This window comes from Vulpes vulpes, chromosome 13 (genome assembly GCF_048418805.1).
Source record: "Vulpes vulpes isolate BD-2025 chromosome 13, VulVul3, whole genome shotgun sequence".
NCBI classification, from domain to species: Eukaryota; Metazoa; Chordata; class Mammalia; order Carnivora; family Canidae; genus Vulpes; species Vulpes vulpes.
In genome coordinates this window covers 152,491,780-152,508,600 of record NC_132792.1, presented here as the reverse complement: position 1 = coordinate 152,508,600, position 16,821 = coordinate 152,491,780, and positions in this window count along the sequence as shown.

Here is a 16,821-nt window from a genome sequence, read left to right as displayed (position 1 = left end):
TGAAATTGCTAGCTAGGGAAGGGGGTGAATCAAACAGAAAATAAGCAGATAATGAAGTACTTGGAGGGCGTATGGGACACATTACCCAGAAACAGAAAAAAATACATGGGAAAAATAATGACGAGGCCTATTTAGCCATGTAAAGCCAGTCTGATTAGTTCTCAGGCTTTCCACTGGTGGTCCATGTTGGGGAGAGGGGGGTAAGTGGGGATGGGCATGGGGGTGTGTGAGTGTCCCTACACACAGGAGGAGGGTGGCTTCTTTTACTAATATTTGTCATGGAACAAATGAATGTTGTTACTCCGTGAAGGGAGAAAGTTCCTGTAAATAGCTCTCTGTTTTTTGCAGAAAGTAACCCATCAGTTATCCACCCCCATGGTAGTCGTATCTTCATTTAGCTTCTTTGCTGGGGGAAGAAAAAAATCTCAGAAGACACTCAACCTCCCCAGAATTTGTGGTGTCATCAAGTTGCCTTCAAAGTCCTGCAAGATTGCATATAGAAAAGTCTTTCTAGATCCAGGAAAGTTTACCATTAACTGTGGGATTGACAGGTATCCCGAATACCTAGGAATCTTGACATTTTGTTGTCAAAATAGATGTACTAGAAAGGCATGTGGATTTAAGAAACGTGTCCACATGGTGTCTGCTTACCTCGCAGCAGAAGTCATTTATACGGTCTAGGGTTGGGTTTCCAAAATTCTTAAAGCACAAGACAAAAACCTACTCAGATTCCATAAACCAGTGCCAGCAGCCCGCAGGCTGGAAGCAGGTCCCTGGCTGGGGAAGATCTGAGAAAGCAGACATAAAGCCTTAAGAGCTGAGAAATCCCACGTTCCACCGAACTCATGGAGCGTTTAAAAAACCATGACGTATCTCATTAAAAACAAGTTTAATTTGATGGATATAAGATTCTGTGAAACGACATTTATTCGCTCAACTGTGGATGTAATATAGCAGGAAAGCACTAGGCTGGAATCAGGAGACTCGGTCCCATCCAGCTGAGCAAGCCACTTCACTTCCTACTTGGGGCTAATGCTAAGTGACACTGAAATGTGTAGCAGCGGCTGAAAAATGAGAGAAACAAGAAGAGCTGTTGATGATATTACACACAATATACGCTAGAGTAGAAATATCTAAAATTATCATAAAGGACCTCTGATTTCCAAGGTAGTGTAAATTTAAAAGAAGAACAATGGAAGCACAGAACATAGGGAAATAGAACCTTCCATATGAGTATCATCCGGGGAAGAAAGTGCTCGGAAGGATTAAATGAAGGTTTGATCCCTGGTAGTTATACTGCTGTCATGAACACGTAGGGAGGCACTAGACAATATTAAACATTTAAACTGTGGTTAGACCCAAAAAAAAAAAAAAATAAAAAAAAAAAAAAAAAAAAAAAAATAAACTGTGGTTAGAGGTTTCCTCTTTCTGAGGCGAACTTCCCCAAGGATGTGTCTGATTCCAGTTGGCGTCCCACATAGCTAATCCAGCAGGAGAGACGATGCTTGCCAGAGAATACAAGGGGGGTGTTAACTTAGGTGTTCTAGTTCTCATTGTGTCCTAAGGAAAATTATTTTATGGAACCCCTGGGTGGCTCAGTGGTTGAGCGTCTCCCTTTGGCTTAGGTGGTGATCCCGGGGTCCTGGGATCGAGTCCTACCTTGGGCCCCCCTTGAGGAGCCTGCTTCTCCCTCTGCCTGTGTCTCTGCCTCTCTCTGTCTTTTTCTTTCATGATAACTAAATAAATTTTTAAAAATGTGTTTTAAATTACTTTATGCCTTAGTCTCTTGTGAATTTATTCTGACTTTACCACATACTCTTGGGGTATCCTTGAGCCAACTACCTTCCTCTAAACCTCACTTTCTTCTTGTATAAAATGGCAGGCACACCCTCTCTACCCCCCTGGGGTTGTTGTGAGGGTTTTGGGATCAAAGCAGGTGAAAGCACTTAGCACAGTGCTGGGCACATGGTGCTGTCCAATAAATGCCAGCTGGGACCATTGCCAAGTTCCTTTCCCTCACTCTTTCTCTTCTGCCTGTTGTTTTTATCTCTCCACCCACCTGCCCCCATCTACTCATTCACCTACCCAAGCAGCCAGCGAATCACTCTGTCACTGAGTGGTCATTTGCTCCAGCTAAATGTATTTAGGGACGAGGCACTGGGCTGGATGGGAAGCTACAAAGAGAAAATAGTACCCAGTCATCTCCCCAAGGGCTCATTCCCTCCTCAGCGCTGGACTTTGCCATCACTTAACACGACGAAGGACACACGATAGGCGCAGTTGTGTGGAACATTCTTACGTTACTCTCGATGCTGAGTACCAGTCCCCCTGGTGAACCCCAGGAAACTGACCGATGTGAATCTGAACCTGTAAAGCTGAGGGACAGTCTCTAGACTTCAGTGGATTCACCAGTCTTATTAGACCTCCTGGAAGCCCAGCCTCCCTTGAGGACATCACTCTGCATTTCCTTTTATTCTGATTTCCCTCTTATCACTTTCATATTATGTGATAGAGTGATTTGAGGTGTTTGCACATAATAAAATCTAGATCGTTAGAATATTTGGCACTTTTGGGTCAGAGTGCCCAAAAAATCCTATGTGCGACATTTAGCTGGGTCTCATAATACACTGTATTATTCCCCTTGAGTAAATTTGCCCTTACTACTATTTTCATCCCTCCTCCCCCAGGTAGCTAGCAACCATACAACAGCATCTATTCACTTAAAGATATTGTGGTGACCGAGTTAGCACAGTCGCCTTCCTGCAAAAATATTAACATACTCAGAAGTCCTTGAAGAAAATTGCTCCAGCGGTCACAACCTTTACTCCTGTTCCTGGGATCTCTGAAAGACGGGGTGGGAAGGGTGTTTTTGCAACTCTAAATGGATTTGAAAAACCCAGAGAAGGAAATTATCTGTTTCTATGGAGAGCCAGGGTGACATGACAGATAATTAGCAGGACGACCTGCTTCTCTGAAACGGGAAGCTTAGCCATAGTGAGGACGTAAAGCCCCCAGCCCTCCTTATATCCCCTAGTGAATTCCTTCTCTGCAAACAGCCAGCTCTGCCAGCTGACAGTGACTTTCACCTTGAATCCTTCAAAGTCACCTTTCTTTGAAAATCCCTTCGCTGCGAAGCGGAATAGCAATAGCTTTGCCATCTTGGCTACAGTTCGCAGGGTATGTTGAGGTGGAAGTGAGCTGAACCCCAGAAGGACTGACCTGTCCTACAGAATCATGCTTTGAATATGGATGTGCCTCACATACTGTCTTGATGTGCATTTTCTCGTTTTCCCCCTTAAAACGCAGAGTCCAAGAGGGTAGAGAATTCCCCAGATGCCTATTTGAGGAGAGAGACAGTTTAGGTTGAAGTGGGAAAAAATGCTTCTCCCCCTGGTATGTTAGGCTAAATTATTTTTGTGTCAATGTGCCGTGATGCTTTGTGGGAGAGGAAAATGGGAAAAAGGTGATGTGCAAGGGAATCGTTTAGAAAAAAGGCAAGTTACTCAATGTATTTCCCAAAACTTGAACTGATCGCTACCGAATTTTAAGGGTGTTATAATTTATGATCCATACATGCTCTCTCCAACAGCTTGTTTTGAAAACCTGCCTCTCAGTAAATTAGCATATACAGGAGCCCCCCCACCACCACCACCAACTCCCTATAACTTTCTTTTCCAGGAAATAGTCATTTCATTTAACTTTCCCGTAGTTTTTATTTGCATCGTATCCAGTTAGTTATCAGGCTCTTCTCCCAAAATGAGGAAGCAGAAAGCTTCAAGGCCCAGGGGACCTCATGAGGGGAGAGGCAAGAGAGCATCAAGGACAGAGAAGCCGAGGAGCACCAGCATCTGCAACCCATGCAACTGGAGTAGCCTCCCTCCTCCCTGGTGTGGCTTCCTAAAATTGCATTCAAGCTGATTCCCTTGACCAGTTCACAATCCCGTTTTCTTTCTTGCTCAATCTTCTTCCCAAAGTGACAAACAGGAGATTGTCAGTGTGTCATCTCCTTTCTCAGTATGCTTCGGAGCATCTCACTCCACCAAGAGAGCATGGGGTCAATGGAGTTGGGATGACTAGAAGTGACAGGAAGCAAATCAGGCAAAGAATCGGCACGATCTAGACATTTCGTTCTATGAGCGAGCCGTGAGCACAGAGGGCTTAGTCTCCGTCGGGCAGAGAGCTGAGTGCTACGAGCGGGGCCAGCATCGCTTCCTTCTGTGCTTCTCTAGCCTTCTTTTCTTTCTTCCCACTCTCTTGTCTCAGGAACCTGTGTGTGTCAAACATGCACTAAAACACGTCATGTACTATCTCATGTAACTATCCTCAAACCCTACAAATACTAGTATTCTTTTGCCATCATCATCACCATGGGGAGATTTATCAGCTTGCACAATTAGGTGGGAAGCCAAGGGGTCCGATCCGAAGCTCACACACTAACATCCTTCACACCCATTTACCTGAACTCTGCTCAGCGTGATGAGTCATGCACAAACCAGAGCGTTTTAATTATTCTAGGAGAATAGGTTGGTTTAAAAAAAAAAAAAAAGTTTCAGGTTTGGTTCTGATAAACTGGAGGGAAGGTAGCTGAATTGCAGCATGAAAAATAGGTTAGCTATCAAAAAGGACTTTTTGAAGGCAGGTCTTATCTTAAATTGCCATTCCATTATCTTTGGGGCTCAAAATAAGTTATGAGGAACAGAACATGTATACCTCTGTTTTCAGAGTTGTTTGGACAGTATTCCTAAAGCAGAAAATAGATTACTTGTGTAGAAGCTTTCCAGACACATTAAATTATTGGTGAATGAATTCCTGGTATTAGCAGTTTCCGGCTCTCTCCTTCCACAGCATATGCAGGGAAATACTCCCTTGGCCCATTAGTTCACCACTCTTTCTCATTTATCTCTGTGCTTTTTGTTGACTGAGAGTTCTTAAAAGACAGAATGGCCTCGCCTAAGTGCCAGCTTGCAGATCAATCGGTAGTGACTGCCTCCTTGCCGAACGAGAGGGACTGGCAAGTCAAGAAATGCCAGGATCCATTCTCTACGTGTCTGCCAGCGACTGAGGAGGAGTGCAGCTGTGCGGAGCACAAATTGCCGCCTTCAGAATGCGCAGAGGGCAGAGGTGGTGGGGTGGACACTGGGCTGAGGCAGGGCCTGAGGTGGGGGCGCTGGTGGGAAGTGGAGGGAATGGCTTCCCGAATCAGACCCACTGGGGCTGCAGCTCTTCTAAGTCACAAATTAGCTGTGCGGTCTCGGATAAATTATTTAAGCTTTGCGACTCAGTATCCACATCTTAAAGGAGAGTCCACTTATATCTACGAAGGAAAATATGCAGTTGAAAGTGCCTATTTTTATTGTTGCTTTTTAAAAGAAACTGCCTTGCCTGATTTTTAACCATAATCTGAACTCACTTGATTTTTCTCTACCTACTGCTCTCTAAACTACCCTCTCTCTCATAGTCATATTGGATATGCAAAGTCTTTCCTAGCTTTTTGTTTAACCTAGAATGTTCCTCTCATTCCACAAAACCCCCTCCTGAAGACTTTTATTGGTCCTACCATCATTTAATTCCTATATCGTCCAAGAAAATTTCTCCCAAATATTCAAATCTATTTCTCCTTTAAACTTCAAAAGCACACAAGCTGCTTTGTGATCTGGCCCCTACCCACCTCCCCAGTCTCATCTCTTGCTCTATATCTTCCAATTTAGGCTTCAGAAATGCCAGCTTATTTATAGTTTCAGACGTCACCATATTATTGTATGCGTCTGTTTTCTGGAAATGACACCTTTGTCTAAAATGCTTGTCCCATTAGTGGACTCCTACTCATCCTTCAAAATCCTATGGGGATATCACTTCCTCCATGTATTCTCTGATGCCCTCTCTGTCCAGCCCACCATAATTCATCATCCGTATTTCTACATTAATTTGACAACTTGTGCATTTGTTACTATTGCTTTTGTCATATGATACTATAAATCACTGACTTACATGCGTTCAGACATGAACTCCTTAAGAGTAGGAACTATGTGGAGTGTATTTTACATTTCGAGGCTCTAGCACAGTACCTGGCATACAGTAAGAAAGTGCTCAAAAATACTTGAAGGGTTGAGTTAAATATCACATATGGTCTGATACATTATTTTGCATTTGATTATATGTTCTCCTGTTCTGTTTTTATGTCTATCTGTCCAGCCTTCTGGACAGACTCTAAGTACTTTGGAGGCAGAAAGGACTTGGTTCACTCTGTGTCTCCTACAGGGCTGAGAATTTACTGGATAATCATTCATTGATTATTTACTGGATAATCATTTCACTGTGGGAAAATACAGTAGGGAGGAGAGTGGGGTAGATTTGCAACAAGAAGTGAGTGACTCCCTAAGGCTCACAGGCAGGAGGCTGGCAATGATTCACCCTTCCAAACACACAAGAAAAGCACGTAGGGCTCATCACACACTTATCCTCCAAAGAGAGCATGGAAGTCTTATTCGTAAGGTGGAGCTCCATGGGTGGAACGTGAATTAGAGAGAAAGTCCAAGTTCTGAAGTTGAGTTCAATTCTTATAAACTCTCCAAAATTCCCTCCTAAAGGCCCCTGGATAGCACTCACTGGAAAGGTATTTGGCTTTCAGTTATCACACATATTTTGCAAGTGCTAATAGTTCTGTGGTAGAAGAAGAAGGCAGAAGGAGAAAAAAGAAAAACAAAGAAAAAGGAGAAAGACAGAGAGACAGGAGCTGGTTTGAAGGGATTTTATCTAATTTCATTTTAATTAGATCCTTTTTCTAACTGAGTTTCTAATTTTTCAATTAGCAATTAGCAGCTGCAACTCATTCTGAGCATCACGAGGTGCCAAAGACACTAATTACACCACAGGAGTAGGAGGCTGGAAATGAGAAATAAAATTATCCATGAATGTTATTAGAAGAAAGGAATGATTACTCTCCGTAATAATATACTGATGTGAGCCTAATTAGATTGAAGGATTCAGAGGGAAAAAATGAGATTTAAAAATGGATTACATTTAGATGCCTCGAGGTCATAACTTTGCTATAAATATTGCTTTAGAACATCTCACTTGAAAACAGGTTTGCAAGCCTGATAATGCTCATGTCAGGTTGTTCAGCAATGACCCACATCTCTAGGATACAATAACCCAAAACATCAATGACTTCTGAAATGCCAGTACTCTTCCTGTAAAATGTGTGTCTGAGATTTCAAAAACAAACACTCGCACACATGCACACACATAAACAAAGCCATAAAAACCATCCCCAGGCACAGGGAGATACCAAAGCAAAGATGCCATTTTTGGCATTCTGATTTGGGGGTGGGGTTTTCAGCCATGGAATGGGAAGTTGTCCGGCTGTAGTTTCCAATCTGTTGATCTAATTCATTTCCTTTCTCCTATAAATAACAGTGTCGATCCTGTGTTCCAGGGAAAGGAGTGCTACAGGCTGATGGTTCCTCCATACCTACAAGCTGCCAGCGTGGAGAACATTCCAGTAAAGTAGAATCCAGCTCTCCGTGAACAAAGCAGCCACACAGGCCATTTGCATGCTCAGAGAAGAGATAATTTTCTGGATAAGGTGTATCCAGGTGTATTTTTTTTTTATATATACAGGGAAAAATTGTAGCATGAAAAGACTGAGACCTTAAAAACATGTCCTTTGGAGGTCATCAAGCAGCAGATGAGCAAAGTAAGGAGACTGGGGAAAACAAGGGAGCAGCACACCACTATTACCAAAAGAGGTGTGTTTGAGGAAGAATACTGCTGAGAGATCAAGTAAAATGAGACAGGAGAGTGTCCTTTGGACTTAGTGATTGTGGGTGACTAAAGGAAAAAGGCAGTTTCAGTGGAATGTGGAAACCAAGAAGTGGCTCAGAGCTGAAAGACTAGAAAGGGAGGGGGGCATGGGGACCGGCAGCTCTTTTAACTTCAGTTATGGAGAGGAGGAGAGGGAATCCAAAAATGCTATTGATCCTTAAGAGTGATTCCTAGCTAGCTGCAGAGGAATCTCCCAGACTCCCTGAGGCCAGACTGGCCAACCATGACTTCCGTGGATGCTGACAGGGCCACGATGCCTTCCCCTCTTCAAGTGCCACACCAGTGATGACCCATCTGAGCGAACATTCTCACTTCCGCTGTGGCCCTAGGTTGCCTCCTCCCAGGAGATAAGAATGCCTCCCTTCTGCATTGCTGTCCTTGAGAGTAACAAGCTTTAAAAGGAAAGCAGAAAATTCGATGAGCGAGGGAGGTTGACAGATCCACGTCACCTTCCAGTAAACTTCTTGAAACTCTTGGGTCTGTCCCCTTGACTCTTCTTGTTTTCTTCCTAGAGTTTCTCAACCCTGATGGCTTTTCCTCTTTCCTGATGATTTCAAAATACCTTAACTCCTCCTGAACTCCAGCCCGGCAATTTTTTACTCGTATCTAACCAACACCTTAAAATCCGCACTGGCAGGATGAATCGCATTTACTATGCTCTCCATCCCCACCCCAAGGTGCTCCTCAACCCGGATTCTAGATTTCTGTCTGTGGCATGGCCATCCTCCCAGAAACTCACATCTGATACTTGAAGGAGGCCTGATTTCTCCTTTCCCTTTTCCCCAGCCTCTTCCCTGGCCTTTCAATCAGCCCTGTGTATCCCACCTCACTAATTCTCCTGCGATGCCTCTTTGCTCAGATCCCATGTCCCTGCATCGGCATCCCTTATTTCTAACCACTTCCCCCTAACAAATCCTTTTACCCTACACTCTCTGTTTCATCTTTCTGCAAACCTGGCTAGATTATGGAATTACCCACTAGAACTTGTCAGCAGTTGCTCCTGCTTTGGGGAAAAAAACAAAAACCCTCAGACTCCTAAGCCTTCATGTTCCTGCTCCAGCCCATGTTTTGGTTATAATATTTTCCTCTTCTATTTCAATATTCTATGCTACAGGAGACTAATTATGGGTTCGAAGCCTTGCTTGTTCTGTATCCTTTAATTGATATCCCCCATATCTGTTTCCAGAAAGTCAAATCCTACTTATTCTGCAAGATCCAGCTCAAATAGCGATAATATTCCTAATCCTCCTTTGCATGTATATAGGGCTTTTAATTTTCAAAGCAAGTCCACATCCATATGGTTTATTTAAGCCCCACAACAGCTCCCAGGGAGGCAGGACGGATAGGCATTGTTAATCCTCTTCTACAGAGGAGGAAACTGAGACACAGGGCTGGAGAAGTGAATTGTGTGGTAATCAATGGTAGACCAGATGCAGACCCGCTGATTTTCAGCTGATGCTTTTTCCTTTGAGCACTGGCAATGCTCAGAGTGTGCTTGCATTTGCTTTCCAATCACTTGGATGGAGTCTTGCAGTAAAACAACTGCCCTCCTGATGGAACCTGGAAAAATTGATGAGCTCCCATTCCTTGGCCCGCCTATCTGTCTTTATATATCTCACCACATTTGCCACTAATTATATTTCTCTTTATAATCTGAGCTCTCCAGTTAAGTAATGTAATTGATCACTCCTGAAAAATATCACTAATTCCAAAATGGCCCAGACGTATTTTGTCATGCTGTTTCTTTTCTCATTTCTCCCACCCCTGGTGTTAGAATTATTAAAATGTCACATGCGTCAGAGAAAAAAAAAGAAAAACACCAATGCTAAGAGCCTAGAAATGCAGCGTGTGTACGTGTCAGAGAAAAGAAAGAGTTGGAGGGCAAATACGGTATTTTATTTTATTTTCTTTTTAAAACAGAAAGGGCAAAATTTAATTTAAAATACAAAGTAACGAAGGGATAGAGATCCTCGTTAGCATGAAGCTTCCAAGGGATAGGGCATTTGCACCAAAGAGAAAGTGGAGCGCAGGCCATACTCTGTAAACTCATTGGTTCCGTCATTGCTAACAGGTTTTGACAACTCTGTCAATGAGCAGAAAGGCAAGGTGGAGGTCAGATCATGATGGACTGGGAAGGGAAGAGGGTTCATGTTGGAATGTTCCCTGTCCTAATATATAACTTAAGCTACTCTTCTCTTTTGTTTCATTCAGGAAGGTAAAGCCAAGAAGAATGACCCCCTCAAGCTGGCATAGAGCGGATAACGTGGGCACGGCTGGCAGGGCCTCCAAGGTGTTGACCAAAATGGAGAGCAATACTGGAGGTTTCCGTGTACTTGTATTTCTGTGTGGTCCCCCACTCTTTGGGGCAGAAAGTTGGGTAAGTGGAGAAGGGAGAGGCAACAGTAACAATCCTCAGAACGTCTCTGGTCCGGGATTTCTTCTTCTGGCCCTAGAGCCTTAGTTTCAGCATCAAAACCCTCTTCTGGATCTTCACGTCCTGCTCTTACTGAGACGACATTTCCTGATCTGTAGGGGTTATTTGGTCTAAGTGAGGACTAGGGAATCATACCCAAAGCAACAATATAGACAGAATACAGACAGAAGCTTTATAAGCATCATCTGTCGAGTACCTACTATGTCTCAGACACTATGCTAGAGACCTACCTGATTTTATTTAATCCTGAGAGCACACAGTGGGATAGATATTGTTAATCCTATTATGCCTGAGGAAACTGAGGCTCAAAGTGACTAAGGATCTTGCCCAAATTCCCAGAGCTAATAACAGACCCAAAGTTTCAATGGAAACTCATGCCTCACCATTGGACTACTCTGCCCCCCACTGGCCCGCAAGAAGTCATCTTGTCCATTCTCCACAGTAATGGAAAGACTGTGGCTCTAGGGATCCCTGGGTGGCGCAGCGGTTTAGCGCCTGCCTTTGGCCCAGGGCACGATCCTGGAGACCTGGGATCGAATCCCACGTCGGGCTCCCAGTGCATGGGGCCTGCTTCTCCCTCTGCCTATGTCTCTGCCTCTCTCTCTCTCTGTGTGACTATCATAAATAAATTTTAATAAATAAATAAATAAATAAATAAATAAATAAATAAATAAATAAGACTGTGGCTCTAGAGTCATCCAGATCGTGGTTCAAATCCTGGCTTTACCACTTACATACTGAAGAACACTAATTTCTATTTTAAATAACTACTTTAAAAACTACATTAGATGAAATCGTGTCGAGCACATTACCTGATAAAGATCAAGGAACCCCTTTCACGAGCATTCCTTGACCTTATAATATACGAGGCAGACCCCTGTAAAGGAAAGAACATAAAATCTTGTACTGAAAAAGAAAATTAGGTTTGGATTCCAGTTACGCCACTCAGGAGCTGTGTGACTTTATACACATCAAACATACAACCTCCCTGAACTTGAATTTCCTCTGTAAAACTAGGATTCTGTTGTTACATATCCGTCTCGCATCAAATGTGACACTAGATATGGGAATACTTTTTTGAAATATAAAGCAGTATGCAGATATTTTTAATGTTGTATAAATGTCATTTAAACATAGATAAAAGCATATATGTGTCCGTATAAATTTGTGCACATGTATCTATCTGTGTATAGTATACACATGCATGTCTATGTACGTATGTATATATGTTGTGTGTATATACAGACATGAATTGTGTGCGTGTGTGTGTTGCATAATAACCTTCAAAGAACCTAACCTTCTCTCTCCTCCGCACACCAGGACCCAGTCCTGTCCATCTTTACCCAGGAAGGAAAATGCTTTGGAAAACCTCAAGTCAGCTCAACAGACGATCATCAGTTAATGCAAAGAAATGACTAAATGGCACTTCATGTTGCTCTTGTTTCTGAGTGGGGGTGGAGGAGGATGAAGTCTTTAATCTTCTGCGTTGTGCAGTAATAGGCAGAGGAGAGAAGCTCTCTGATGTTCCAGGATGAGAAGTTCGGTCAGAACACAAGCAGGGATGATTTTCTGACCCAGAATGGGAAGAAGCGAGTGGCCTGCACAACAGGATAGGGACAGCCGGACTGAGGCCAGCCTCCTGCTGTGGATTTCCATTTCTGTTTGGTGTTCTGAAATTTGGAGAGCCTGAAACCCTCCAGAAAGACCATTTCAGCTTCTTGCTGAGAGACAGTGTCCCAGGGGTGGGGATGATGAGAAGCAGCCTCTGCTCTGAAACCCACTGAATCTCCAAACCTGCTCTTTCTCCCTCTCCCTCCTCCTCCTTCCTGTTCCTCCCCTCTCCCCTCCCTCCTTCCCACTTTTCCTCCCCTTCTTCCTCCCCCTCCCTCTTTTCCCACTCCCCCTCCTCCTTCCCCTCCTCCTTCCCCCTCCTGCCCTCCCTCCCTTCAGCCCTTTCCTCCTCCTGCGGCTGCCAGTTGCCTTGGGGTGGGGGGATCTTGGCTCTCCTCGCTAAATCACCCAGGGTGGACAGGAAAAGCTAAAAGATGGGGGAGGCGGGAGGAGGCCTGAGGCCTTTCCTGGTCTCATCAGTCTTCCTGGGTCCTGGGCTGAGGCAGACGGCTCAGCTTGCTGGACTTGTGACAACGATCCAGGCCTGGAGCTCGGGCGGCAGCTGTCCACCAGCAGGCCAGACTTCTGAACATCCCGTCAGAGCCTTCCTTGTCTCACAGCCCCCACCCCGAGGCTCACACCCCTTTGTCTCCAGCTGGCTCGTGGCCCCCTAGTGTTCTCATTTGTGGTTTTGTTCTCCCCCCACCCCCAGCCCCTGCATGGGGGGTGGGAGGGAGCTGCACAGAGCTGGGCTCTTGTCCAACTGGTCCAGCACCATCCTACTCCTCCCTGGGCAGTCTGCTGCTCTTCGAGAGGATTCTCGCCGGGCCGGCCTTCCCTCTCTCCATCTGGTGCTGCGCGGCCCGCTGCGTGGGGCCCGGCAGGCCTGGAGCTGGCCAGGCGGGGAGGCCAGCACGCAGCGAAGCCTTTGCCGCAGTGAACTGGGAATCCAGACGGCTAGGTTTCTCTGCCAGCCTGTGTCAGAGAGAGAAAACACCTAGAGAGGTTTAAAACCCTTCCAAAGCAAAAGCAAACGCACAGCATGAGAGCGCTTTGTCCAGCCAGCACTTTTGCTAGCAATAAATCTGCTTTAAAAATGTATAAGAAAATAGAGAAAAACATTGGACGAAATCACTTTGGTGGAAACCCGTTTCTCCCGCACTCAGCCATCTCTGGGCACCTGCTCTTCCCCCTCCGGGGGACAACCTCCAGCCTTGGAGACCAGAGTGCAAACTAACGTCACCCCAGTGCCGGCCTGGGCTGCACGGGTCCCCTGGGTTTGCAGTTTTGCAACGCCCCTTGCAGGTGTGGGTCCACCTGAAACATCGCAGACAAAGCCGCCCCCAGGGGTAGCTGCAGCAGACCAGCCACAGGTGCCTTGTCGTCCCCGATTCCGAGGAGGCCGGTGGGTCCCCGAAGGTGACCTCGGTCGCGTGGCCAGGAAATGCCTGCCTGCCAATCAGGAGCAGAGCCTCTTATCTGTTTTCTGTGGCTGGACGTGCAGAAGTCAAATGCATCTGCTTTGGACGTGCCCCTGCGGTGCCTCGCAGGGCCTGTCACTGGCTGTGCGATTGTGGAGTGTGGGGTGCTTCCCAAACACGGAGGGTATGACATAGGTTCTGGCCACACACCTGTAAATGCAGAGCCCCGGGACTACTCTCCCAGGATCAGACTCCTATGCATCTGCTCTGTCCATTTCCCTTTGGGGTCACTTGGGTCACACATTGGACCCGCTTGGTACTTGCACCCCTTCCAGAAAACCAGGAGAGCTTCCAAAGCAGGGTGGGAAGCCAAGCCTCTCCACCCACCACTCCGCATCCCTCGGGCAACAGAGGCCACCACCTTCTCTGGAAGGTTTCTGGCTGATTGCTTTGGGAATGTGAGTGTCGGTGACCATGTTCTGCCCCGGCCTGATCCCAAGGCCACAACGATGTGGCAACCTGGAGGGGACCCTGCGACCCCAAAGAGAGTAATTATGTGGTCGCCAATAAATAAACAATCACCGGAACAATTAGTGCTCACCCCTTTGGAATGTGCAGCTCACCTTAGGACAGCCTTGCTCTCCGACCTTGTCGATACATTGATATGTTCTAAATCAGTGGTTTTACTGGGAGTGACACGCAAGCTAGCTCGAGGAGCACTAAGCGTGACTGGAATACACTATCCCTCGACAGACACCCAGGGAATGATTTGCATGCATTCTGATGCAAAACGATGCTGGAATCCCCAACCTCCCCAAGGTCCCCGCATTGGCAGCAATAGGGAACACTGACCCAGGAGTGGGCTAAGTAATGTCCCTATGGTGATGCTGAGCGAAGAAGAGGAAGGGTTCAAAGAAGAAAAAAGCAAACCATTATCTGGGAACTTGAGATGATGGGGGGAGGGGAGGACATCCGAATGGGAAAACAAAGAAGGAGCAAGAGACAGAAAGGGTGTCTGACAGGGTGCCACCGAGGGCCACTCACTCCATCCGGTGGTTCCTCTGGGTGGCACAATTTTGTCCACTTAATTAATTCAATACAAAATAGATTACAGGGAAGGCCCTTCTAGAAATCCCCAGGGATGAGAGTCGAAGATGAATAAAATACATGATTTCTGGTCTCAAGTTGCACACCGTTCAATTGGGGCTAAATCATAGATGCAGATGCCCACCTATAGATACAGACACAGAAGCGAGTTGGACTTTGCTGAGTTTAATTCGGAGGAGTACATTCGTCTCAAAGGAAGAGAGATTCCGGGCCAGGGGTGGGAAATTTCATGGAGGAGCTGGAATCCAAATACCATCTAAGCTACAGGAATGCTCTCTTTCCTGGCCCTCAGGAATTTTTCATTTCCAAGGATTCATAGTAAAAATCCTAATCTCAGATACATCCACAAGTCCTGCAACTCATTCATTCGCATAAAGCCTCCAATATTTCTTCCCGGCTGCCTCCTCCACCACCCAAAGCATCTAGAGCATCTCCATTCCCCGGAAGAGCCCTGGTTTACGTCCAGGGCTGCAACAGGATCCTCCTGGAGGCTGCTAGAATGCAGATGAGCAGGCCTCCACCTGAACTAACCGCATCAGGACCACCATGGGAAAGCCTGAATTTCTGTATTTATAACTGGATCCCAGAATGAATCTGAGAGAGAGTCGCATCTCCACATCAAGGGCCAGTGCTTATGCTGCAAGCTTCTTCCACCTGTTAGGCTGAGAACACTAAAATTTCCTGATTATAATGTAGAAATACGAAGACATCTCCCTTCTCAAAGCCAACACATAATGATGACAGGCAGTGTTTCACTTAATATTGGTCATTTTTTTTCAAAGCTTCAGACCTTCTTGGAGAACAAGTTTGGACCAGGAGTTAGAATTTCTTTGTCCAGCTTGGCTGCAAAGCCACCTATGACCTGGGTTGGACCTCAGTGCCCCAGGTCACCCAATTAGTCCACACTGGCCAGGGCTGACAAGTCTCAGGTGAAAGGTTCTTAAGAGTAAGCGTGAAAACCTTCCTTCCCTCTGCAAGGAATTCTCCATCCCGAGGATATTATTTCTACCCAAGCAACACAAATTAACTAGCTGCCACTAATGACCTCCAGACCAGCACAAACTCATTTCCCCTTGAAATTAACCTTCTATTCTGAATCTAAACAATGTCTAATTAGCCCCAAGCACTGGTGAGCTTACTGGAAGAGAAGATGGTAGGAAATTAAAACAAGGGGATAGCTCTACTGGTGGGGGGGAAAAAAGAAGACGAAGAAATAGCAAAAAACCATCCTCCAATTATCCTCCTTCTAACCTCCACCCCTGGTTCCTTATCCTGCATCTTCATCTGTCTTCCTTTCTATAAACCTTGTAAAGGAGTCTGCTTTTCAGACAAATATTTTTGCCATCTCATTTGACACTGAGAAGGCAGGAAAAATATTGCCCATCACGATAAATATCAGTATAATATTCCAATTTTCCAGCATTTGACAGCAATCAAGGGAAGAGTAATGTGTTCCCCCTGTGACTAAATCATTTAGAGACCAAGGTAGTCTGTCTCATTCTCATTAGGAAAAAAAATATTCCAATAATCTCATTATCCCAGTGTGAATAACAGTAAAAAAGCACCAAGACTAATGACTTCTTCCTCGCTTGCCTCTGCAGATACCAGCCGGGCTGTGCTTTTAGGGGACATGCCATGGTAATGGGGGTCTTCTTTAGCAGTGATCCAGCAGCATCTGCTGCTCTGAAAGTCTTGCCTCACATGTCCTGCTTTGTCTGCAGCAAGGTTTACGCACATTCCTGGACTCCAAAGACTCCTTTTATGTATGTAAAAAAAAGAAAGAAAAAAAAAAACTAACTCCAATGGAAAAAGAATGTGTCATGGCATGTTAAACTTTATGGAAATTCTTCTGGAGAATAACATAATTTCACGGTGCATTACTCTGAAATGACCTAGTACTTGAACAATTAATTTTTAAGGGGTAGCATTGACTTCCCCTTGCAGTATTTAACCCGTATCTGAAAGTGTCAACAATGCCAAGGGTTGGACAATGAGTTGGGAGAAGAGCCTGAGCCTGAAAATGATTCCCTGTCTATCGTGTTTGCTTTTTTTTTTTTTTTAAATCAGAGATGATGCTCCCCTTCTTTGGTTCAAAATGAAAGGAGAAAGGAGCAGTTGCTCTAATTAGGGGCACTTCATAAGCAGCGCAGCCTGGCGGGAAAACAGCACAGTGTAGGAGACATAACCTCAACGTCTTACCTTCGCCACAAATTTAATGTGTAACCTTGAACAAACTTCTTTTCCTCTGTGGAGCTAGATAGGGAAAGGCGAGATCTTGCTTGTTAGGCCCCTAAAAGGAATTCTATAGTGGTAAGTAAAGAGATTTATAATGTGCCTTCTGACTTCCTTGGAGTAAAAGCTCAGAATTTCTCCTATTTTTGCTGTTGTTGCTGTTGTCATTATTGTCCTTTCTACACTCTCTTT